This window comes from Rhinopithecus bieti, unplaced genomic scaffold (assembly GCF_001698545.2).
Source record: "Rhinopithecus bieti isolate Rb0 unplaced genomic scaffold, ASM169854v2 scaffold_11940, whole genome shotgun sequence".
NCBI lineage: Eukaryota > Metazoa > Chordata > Mammalia > Primates > Cercopithecidae > Rhinopithecus > Rhinopithecus bieti.
In genome coordinates this window covers 728,627-739,247 of record NW_016806938.1, presented here as the reverse complement: position 1 = coordinate 739,247, position 10,621 = coordinate 728,627, and the positions used below count along the sequence as shown (strand labels likewise).

The 10,621-nt window shown below is 36.0% G+C and overlaps 2 pseudogenes; both read left to right on the top strand.

The window, feature by feature from the left end:
- Positions 1-4,403: 4,403 nt before the first annotated feature.
- On the top strand, positions 4,404-5,589 carry LOC108533933 (exocyst complex component 2 pseudogene; annotated as a pseudogene).
- An 883-nt stretch (positions 5,590-6,472) lies between these two features.
- LOC108533932 (exocyst complex component 2 pseudogene) lies at positions 6,473-7,795 on the top strand (annotated as a pseudogene).
- Positions 7,796-10,621: the final 2,826 nt, after the last annotated feature.

Sequence of the window (10,621 nt, the reverse complement as noted above, 5' to 3'; positions counted from 1 at the left end):
GTGCATATTTTAGAAAAACATAAAGGTAAGATATCAATAATTGAAACTTTTATCATACAAAATCAAAGAAAACTTAAACTTAAAGAATATAGAGGAAAAGAAATCATAAAAATTAACACGGAAATAGAAAAACAAATGCTGTATATTCTCACTTATAAGTGAGAGCCAAGCATTAAGTGTACATAGATATGAAGATGGGTACAATAGACACTGGGGACTACTAGAGAGGGAGGAGAGAAAGAGGGATGTCAACTGAAAAATGACCTATTGGATTCTATGCTCACTACCTGGATGATGTTATCATTCATACTCCAAACCTCAGTATCACATAATATACCCATGTAACAAATGTCATGTGTACCCCCTAAATCTAAAATAAAGTTAAAATATATTTTAAATTAAAGCAGAAATGAATGAAATTAAAAACAGGAAAACAATAGAGAAAATCAATAAAACCAAATGCTGGTTCTTTAAACAGGTAAAGGAAACTGATATACTTCCTGTGAGGTTAATTCAGGAAGAAGGAAAAGGAGAAGAGAGTGAGGAAAGAACAAGAAGGAAAAAAGAAGGTAGAGAAGGGAGACGAGGAGTAGGAAGAGAAGAAGAATGATTTAAAATTCCTATTTCAGAAATGAAAGATATGTCATTACTAATAACTCATGACATTCATAGGATAATATGATTATACTATAAACAACTTTATGCTAATATAGTTGATAATTTAGGTGAAATTAATCAATTTCTTCAATGACAAAAAGTAACAAAACCCAAACAAGAGAAATACATAACCTATTAATATATCTATTGATGCCAATTACTTTAATAGAGGAGGCCTATATCTATAAAAGTAATTATAAATGATAGCCTGACAAATAGTGCCAGGTCCAGATGTGTTCACCAGCGATTCTTCGAAATAATTATAATGTAAATGCTATGATTTTTTTTTCTGGAAATTAGAAGCTTAGAGAACACTTCTAACTCATTATATGAGTTCTGCCTTACCCTAATACCAAAAACAGATAACAATGTTTAAATAAAAGTAAACTATAGGACAATATACCTCAAGAACATAGACTTAGACTTCGTCAACAAAATAACAACAAATTCACCACTATATAGAATAATTATACATCATGCCACATAGGATTATTTCTGGCATGTAAGACCAGTCAATAATTCAAAACTCAATTAGTGGAATCCACCACTCCAACTAACTTAAAATAGAATATTCAGGTCCAGATCTAACTAAATATGTACAGGGGCTATGTGGGAAACTATGTGGGAAACTATAAAATAAGAATAAGAATAAGAATTCAAACTTCTAAATATATGGAGAATACCTTTCATGCTCATAGATTAGAATTCTCTCTCTCTCTCTGTATGTGTATATGTGTATGTGTGTGTGTGTATATCTATATCTATATCTATATCTATATATCTATCTATCTATATATAGATATATATATTTTTTTCCAAGACAGGTTCTTGGTTTGTTGCCCAGGCAGGAGTGCAGTGCCACCATCTTGGCTCACTGCAACCTCCGCCTCCCAGGTTCAAGCAATTCTTCTGCCTTGGCCTCCTGAGTAGCTGGGATTATAGGCGCCCGCCACCACGCCTAGCTAATTTTTGTATTTTTAGTAGAGACGGGGTTTTGCCATGTTGGCCAGGCTGGTCTTGAACTCCTGACCTCATGACCCACCCACCTTGGCCTCCCAAAGTGCTGGGATTACAGGTGTGAGCCACTGCACCCGGCCTCTCAATATTTCTATGATGGCAATTTTTCCCAACTCGATGTGTACCATCAATGCAATACCAATCCACAATCCAGAAAATTATATTGTAAGTATGAATGAACTAATTCTAACGTTTATATGGAGAGGCAAAAGGCCTAGAATGACCAACAACTAAAGAGAAGAAGACTGGAGTACTGAAACTATTCCATTTCAAAGCTCACTGTAAATTTATGTGCACTGGTCAAAGAAGAAACATATATCATTGTAAATGATCATAAAGTCTAGATTTAGAATGATACAAACATAGACAACTATTCAACAGAAGAGAAGACAAAATTAATACAGAAAGGTAAACTTTGTAATAAGTTTTCTGGAACATTTGGAAATCCACATGAAAAACAAACAAATCTGGACACAGAACTTACACCTTATACAGAAATTAACTCAAAATCAATTACAGACCTAAAACTATAATGCAAAGCTATACCATTTTAAATAAAAATCAGCAAAATATTGACATGATTTTGGATTTGTCAATTAACTTGTAGATACAACACCAATAATAGGCTGCATGAAAGAAAAAAAGATAGTAAACTTTATTAAAATTATTAACTACTCTACTGTTAAAGAGAATTAAAAACCAGCTACACTGTAGGAAAAAATACTTGCAAAACATATCTGATAAAATATTTGTATCCAAAATAGATAAATAAATTTTAAAATTAAATAATTAAAAATAAAAAATGCACAAAATTCTGATACCTAAATAGATAATATATACAAACTATAGATAAGCATAGGAAAAGATGCTCCATATTATTAGTCAGTAGATAAATGCAAATTAAAACCAAAATGAGATACTACTACATATCTATCACAACAAAAAAAAAAATCTAACCATATCATTATATATAGCAACAGAGTCTCTTATTCATAGCTGTTGGGAATGTCAAATGGTACAACCACTTTGAAAACATTTTGGCTGTTTTTACAAAGTTAAGCAAGTCTTGCCATACAATCTAGTTATTATGCTCCTAGGTAATTATCCAACTGATTTAAAAATTATATCCATGCAGAAGTCTGCATGTTAACATTTAAAGCAGCGTTACTCATAAACAACAAAAATTGGAAGCAACAAAGATGTCCTTCAATAAGGGAAAGTCTAAACCACAGTTAATCCATACAATGATGTATTATTTTTCAACCAAAAATACTGTGCTATCAATCATTAAAAGCATAGATGAATCTTGAATGCATGATGCTAAATGAAAGCAGCCAGTCTAAAAACTGCATACTATGGTTGTAATGACAGGACATTATAGAAAAGGCAAAACATAGAAATAGTATAATTAACAGTGATTGTCAGTGGCTAGTGGTTTGGGGTTGAAGGAACATTGAATAGGTGAAGCATGGATTTCATAGGCTGGTGAAACTATTCTGTATTATACTTAATGGTAAATAAAAGATATTATGCATTTATTAAATCCAAAACTTTATAGCCCCCAAAAGCAAACCTTACTGTATTCACATTTAACATATCATTTGTGTAGCTGGAGATCTCAAGATGAATATGGAATATTAAAAAGGCTCTAAATGTATTACAAATGTATAAATGCCATGGTGGAAGAAGGTGCTAATCTAAGAAAACTTGAAAGTGAGTAGTGATTGTAAAATGAAAGGCAAAAAGAATTATACATAGCATTCTACTTGATAAAATTTCTTTTCTTTCTTTCTTTCTTTCTTTCTTTCTTTCTTTCTTTCTTTCTTTCTTTCTTTCTTTTTTTTTTTTTTTTTTTTTTTTTTTTTTTTTTTTTTTGAGACACAGTCTTGCTGTGTCACCCAGGCTGGAGTGCAGTGGCTAGATCTCGGATCACTGCAACCCCTTCCTGCCAGGTTCAAGCGATTCTCCTACCTCAGCCTCCTGAGTAGCTGGGACTACAGGTGCGTTCCACCCTGCCCGGCTAATTTTTTGTTTGTTTGTTTGTTTTGGTGTTTTTAGCAGAGATGGGGTTTCACTGTGTTGGCCAGGGTGGTCTCGATTCCTGACCTCATGATCAGCCCTCCTTGGCCTCCCAAAATGCTGGGATTACAGGCATGAGCCACAGCGCCCATTCACGATAAAGCTGTTTTTCGTAAGGGCAAAGCTGAGCAGTTTTGAAAGCACTAAATATGCCTACTGAAATTAAGCAAGTATGGAAATGGATGCCAGATAGAGAGAATTAGGTTTCTCGCTGTTAGAATTGGAGGTTAGACTTGAGCAAATTGAAAAGGCTATAATTATCAATGCCTTAATGAATTAGCGCTGAAGAAACCAGTGTGGAATGTTCCAATTAATATAGGTAAAAATGTTTACATACAGAAATATTTATAGATATATTTCTATACATGGGTTATTATACAAACATACATGCCTCTGCTCTGTCAGCTTAGAGGGCCTAGAAGAAACAACACTTTTTTTTTTCCACTCTCAGTCTTACTCAGCCTGGTCTCTTTTGCCAGGAAGACTCATTACATATGGTGCAGAAACAGACATGCTTAAATGCATTCACATGGAATTGGAGCCTATATAGGATGATCAAACACATCTAATAAAGAATCAAACTTAACTCTAGAAATCAAAAGAAAAAATGAAAGGAGTATGGTTTTTAAATGAAGAGGGAATATGGCTGGATGGGCAGGAAAACTCTCAATATACTTTTGAATACTAACTCACCACTCAGATGTACAAAGCCACCTAGGAAAGACAGAATATATGTGCCCCTCAGCATCCGGGATGGGGAAGCAAAGCAGTATGGAGGCTGGGAGGTGAAGTGCGAGCTCTCCGGACAGTGGCTCGCTCACGCCATCCAGACCGTAAGATTTACTCATGAATCGTTGACTGCCCTTGAAATTCCTAATGACCTGTTACAGACCATCCAGGATCTCATTTTGGATTTCTGAGTATCTTGCGTAATGGTCGCATTGCAGCACACGGCGGAAGAAATAAAGAGATTAGCTGAAAAAGAAGACTGGATTGTTGATATTGAAAAACTGACTTCTCTACCATGTCAGTTTGAACAGTGCATCGTGTGTTCTCTGCAGTCACTGAAGGGGGTTCTGGAGTGTAAGCCGGGAGAGGCCAGTGTCTTTCAACAACCTAAAACACAGGAGGAGGTTTGCCAACTAAGCATTAATATAATGCAGGTTTTTACACACTGTTGAGCATCAAGCCTGATGCAGATATAGATACTACACATCTCTCTGTTGATGTTTCTTCCCCTGATTTGTTTGGAAGTATCCATGAAGACTTCAGCTTGACCTCTGAACAGCGCCTTTTGATAGTCCTAAGTAATTACTGCTATCTAGTACGTCACACCTTCCTAAATATCGCAGAACATTTTGAAAAGCACAACTTCCAGGGAATAGAAAAAATAACACAGGTTAGTATGGCCTCATTGAAATAACTAGATTAAAGACTTTTTGAAAATTACATCGAGTTGAAAGCAGATCCCATCGTTAGCTACTTAGAACCTGGAATTTATGCAGGATATTCTGATTGTAAAGACTGCCTGCTTCCAACAGGTGTCAGAAACTATTTAAAAGAAGCACTGGTGAATATAATTGCCATGCATGCAGAGGTGTTCACTATTTCCAAAGAACTGGTCCCTCAGGTACTGTTCAAGGTGACAGAAGCAGTTTCTGAAGAGCTCAGTCGACTGATGCAATGTGTTTCATCCTTCAACAAAATGGAGCTCTACAGGCAAGACTTGAAATCTGTGCTTTAAGGGACACTGTGGCTGTTTACCTGACACCTGAAAGCAAGTCAAGTTTTAAGCAGGCCTGGGAAGCCCTGCCCCAGCTTTCCAGTGGAGCAGATAAAANTTTCTTTTTTTTTTTTTTTTTTTTTTTTGAGACACAGTCTTGCTGTGTCACCCAGGCTGGAGTGCAGTGGCTAGATCTCGGATCACTGCAACCCCTTCCTGCCAGGTTCAAGCGATTCTCCTACCTCAGCCTCCTGAGTAGCTGGGACTACAGGTGCGTTCCACCCTGCCCGGCTAATTTTTTGTTTGTTTGTTTGTTTTGGTGTTTTAGCAGAGATGGGGTTTCACTGTGTTGGCCAGGGTGGTCTCGATTCCTGACCTCATGATCAGCCCTCCTTGGCCTCCCAAAATGCTGGGATTACAGGCATGAGCCACAGCGCCCATTCACGATAAAGCTGTTTTCGTAAGGGCAAAGCTGAGCAGTTTTGAAAGCACTAAATATGCCTACTGAAATTAAGCAAGTATGGAAATGGATGCCAGATAGAGAGAATTAGGTTTCTCGCTGTTAGAATTGGAGGTTAGACTTGAGCAAATTGAAAAGGCTATAATTATCAATGCCTTAATGAATTAGCGCTGAAGAAACCAGTGTGGAATGTTCCAATTAATATAGGTAAAATGTTTACATACAGAAATATTTATAGATATATTTCTATACATGGGTTATTATACAAACATACATGCCTCTGCTCTGTCAGCTTAGAGGGCCTAGAAGAAACAACACTTTTTTTTTTCCACTCTCAGTCTTACTCAGCCTGGTCTCTTTTGCCAGGAAGACTCATTACATATGGTGCAGAAACAGACATGCTTAAATGCATTCACATGGAATTGGAGCCTATATAGGATGATCAAACACATCTAATAAAGAATCAAACTTAACTCTAGAAATCAAAAGAAAAAATGAAAGGAGTATGGTTTTAAATGAAGAGGGAATATGGCTGGATGGGCAGGAAAACTCTCAATATACTTTTGAATACTAACTCACCACTCAGATGTACAAAGCCACCTAGGAAAGACAGAATATATGTGCCCCTCAGCATCCGGGATGGGGAAGCAAAGCAGTATGGAGGCTGGGAGGTGAAGTGCGAGCTCTCCGGACAGTGGCTCGCTCACGCCATCCAGACCGTAAGATTTACTCATGAATCGTTGACTGCCCTTGAAATTCCTAATGACCTGTTACAGACCATCCAGGATCTCATTTTGGATTTCTGAGTATCTTGCGTAATGGTCGCATTGCAGCACACGGCGGAAGAAATAAAGAGATTAGCTGAAAAGAAGACTGGATTGTTGATATTGAAAACTGACTTCTCTACCATGTCAGTTTGAACAGTGCATCGTGTGTTCTCTGCAGTCACTGAAGGGGTTCTGGAGTGTAAGCCGGGAGAGGCCAGTGTCTTTCAACAACCTAAAACACAGGAGGAGGTTTGCCAACTAAGCATTAATATAATGCAGGTTTTACACACTGTTGAGCATCAAGCCTGATGCAGATATAGATACTACACATCTCTCTGTTGATGTTTCTTCCCCTGATTTGTTTGGAAGTATCCATGAAGACTTCAGCTTGACCTCTGAACAGCGCCTTTTGATAGTCCTAAGTAATTACTGCTATCTAGTACGTCACACCTTCCTAAATATCGCAGAACATTTTGAAAAGCACAACTTCCAGGGAATAGAAAAAATAACACAGGTTAGTATGGCCTCATTGAAATAACTAGATTAAAGACTTTTGAAAATTACATCGAGTTGAAAGCAGATCCCATCGTTAGCTACTTAGAACCTGGAATTTATGCAGGATATTCTGATTGTAAAGACTGCCTGCTTCCAACAGGTGTCAGAAACTATTTAAAAGAAGCACTGGTGAATATAATTGCCATGCATGCAGAGGTGTTCACTATTTCCAAAGAACTGGTCCCTCAGGTACTGTTCAAGGTGACAGAAGCAGTTTCTGAAGAGCTCAGTCGACTGATGCAATGTGTTTCATCCTTCAACAAAATGGAGCTCTACAGGCAAGACTTGAAATCTGTGCTTTAAGGGACACTGTGGCTGTTTACCTGACACCTGAAAGCAAGTCAAGTTTTAAGCAGGCCTGGGAAGCCCTGCCCCAGCTTTCCAGTGGAGCAGATAAAAAGTTACTGGAAGAGCTCCTGAACAAGTTCAAGAGCAGCATGCACTTGCAGCTCACCTATTTCCAAGCAGCTTCTTCAACCATGATGAAAACATAAACACCTGCCAAATAAAGGAAGTCCAGGAAAATAGCAAGGCTAAGCACTAGCTTTTATCATTCTCACTCACTCTTAATTTGATGTGCGTCACTTCACATCCACGTGTTGCAGTCCCTGAGGCCCTGTATGTTATCTGCGATGCAGTGTGAGTGCCGGTCACTGTGTTACGCTCGCAGGTGTTGGAGGGGCAGCCGCAGACTTCAGGGTCCCCTAAAGGAAAGACCAGGCTCCTCGTGGACGGCTAAGTCCCTGCCCGCCGTTGCCCCCTCTTTCAGCAGGTTACTTTCTCTCTGCCACCTATTACCCGGTGAAGAATCTCGCTCAGTAGCTGGAAGAATGCTGCTCTCACACAGTCTCTTCTCTGAAACTTCAGGATGCTCCTTGGTCACCAGGCAGTGGGAGCTGTAGACCAGCTGTGTGCACTTTCCCCACATTTACTGCTAACTGGCTTTACTGGAATAGGTTCAGGTCACTGTGACTTCTCTCACAAATCAACTGCCCACCCAACTCCATCATACCGTTGAATCTGAAAACTGAGGAATTCTCTATTTGTAGTCGGCTTGTCAAGGTTTTCAAAATTTTCTAAGGTTATTTTAAAGTCTCCTTTTTTAAAAGCTAAAATTAATGTCCTCATCAATGCAAGTATTTTTAGAGCACAGTGTAGCCATGTACAGTTTCCATTATTTAAAATAAATAAATGTGTTGGTTCATTTGATGTATGGGGGAAATCATAGTAGCTGGAAATGAAAGTTTAATCTTTTACAAATGTGCTTGATAAAGCTGTTAAGAAATACAGAGAATATTGTCTTTCCTAAGTATGTTAACTGTTGTATCTAACTCAACTATGAGCTAAATTTAAAAACTGCCACCATGAATGTTTGTGTTATTTTAAATATCTAGTGCAGCACATTCAGCCAATAAAGAATCTGCCTTTAATGTAAGTTGTAATTTACTTGAAAAAAAAGACAGAATATATATATGTCACATATATACACATATATACAAATATATATGTCACATATATACACATATATATGAATATATATATATACAATCATAATTTAATGATGGAGTAATGCCCAGCTCAGTGCTTATTATCTCATCATGCTTTGCCTTAAAGAAGAGATTCTCTCCTTCTCATAAAGTAGATGGAAGTGGAATTCTGCTTCATTCATGGGAGATCTTTCAGATAATTGACTATTTCTGCTAGTACTGTTACTGTTATTAACTCCTGGTAAACATAATGTTCACCTATTAGTAAATAATACTCTTGCATTCAGAATTAGAATCTATAAATCTCAATTGTATAGTTTCTTCAAGAATATATGTTCAAGCTCTTCAATTAAACATGGAGATTCTAATTAATCCAACTAGTAGAAGTAAGCATAATATAATTTCTAAAAAGAAAACAACAATCTTAAAGGAACAAGTTCCCCTGTAGCTCCAAAGCACTATTTTAATTTCTCTCTTTATATTAAAATTCAAAAGAGAGAGTATGCAAAAGCTTTACAGATCGCTCACATTTTTGATCCGTTTTAGTAAGAACTTGAAAAGAAGAGCAGTTAAAACAATAATGATTTCCATGGTTGTGTAACATTGGCTGTTTCTTGGAGATAATATTTTCATTCAATTATGTCTGCAAGCACCATAACTTCTATTGATGAACATGGATTGACATAGTTGTTTAAGCCTATAATGAACTAAATGTTACACAGAATACAATTTTCCTCTTCATTTACCTTAATTTATTCTAGTTGTAAATGCCATTGACTTCCATGATTACAGAATAAATCTCGCTGTAGGATCAATTACTCCTGTTTAGAATAAAACTTCAGTTGCTTTTTAAATGATATCCACTGGGTATTCCATTTTAATACTGGATCTCTAATGAATGACATACACAATTACATCTGAGCCATTTTATACATAATTATTGAAATTATGATAAACTTATTTTTCCTTACAATTCATTAATTTCACCATTTAAAAATATATACATACCTAAGCATATACTTCCAGGGCTTATTATGTAGTTTACCTATTTGTTGTTAGAATTTTTTTTCTGCAAAATAAGAATGAATATTTCTTTATGTATGAAATTTTCTAATTGATTTTCTTCTCTTCTTGAGGAAGACCAAGATCATTTAACAACTTTTGTCATCACTAATTATAATCGAAATATTTTTATTGTTCCAAGTAAAATTAAAGTTAAAAAGCAAGTCAATTTTAAGGAAACAACCTTACATAGATCTTTCACTTAATACAAATATGAACTTACACATATACAGTATTTTAAACAAATGGTTTTCAAACTTTTTAGTCTCCAAGTCACTTTACTCTGTAAATAAATTATTGTGGAGCAAAAAGGGCTTTTGTTGATAGGGTTGACATCTATCAATATTTACCATATTAAGAATTAAAGCTGAGAAATTTTATAAAATATGTATGCATACATTTCACTAGCTTTAACACCAGTGGCCTAATCACATTGTCATTTTGTGTTTTGTTCCCTGAAAAAAAAAAAAAGACAATTTCAAACAACTGAAATGTTCTTGAGATCCCCACACCACCAACTTGAGACTATTTGATCTACTTTAATGTAAACAGTAGTTTTATAAAACTCTAGTTTAACTTTGAATATGAATATGTCTATTAATTGTTATAGGCTGTAGCATATCTATATATACTAAATCTTATAAAGTTTCAAATGATGTTTTTCTTTACATAGCATCTCTAAAAGCACAATATATTGCTTTAAAATCACTTGTTTTTCTTGATCAGATAAATGTGACTAAGAAGGAGGAGGAACAGCTTTTGTTAAAGAAGATAAGGTTTTAAACTTTGCAGAAATTTTAAACCTTATCCTCAG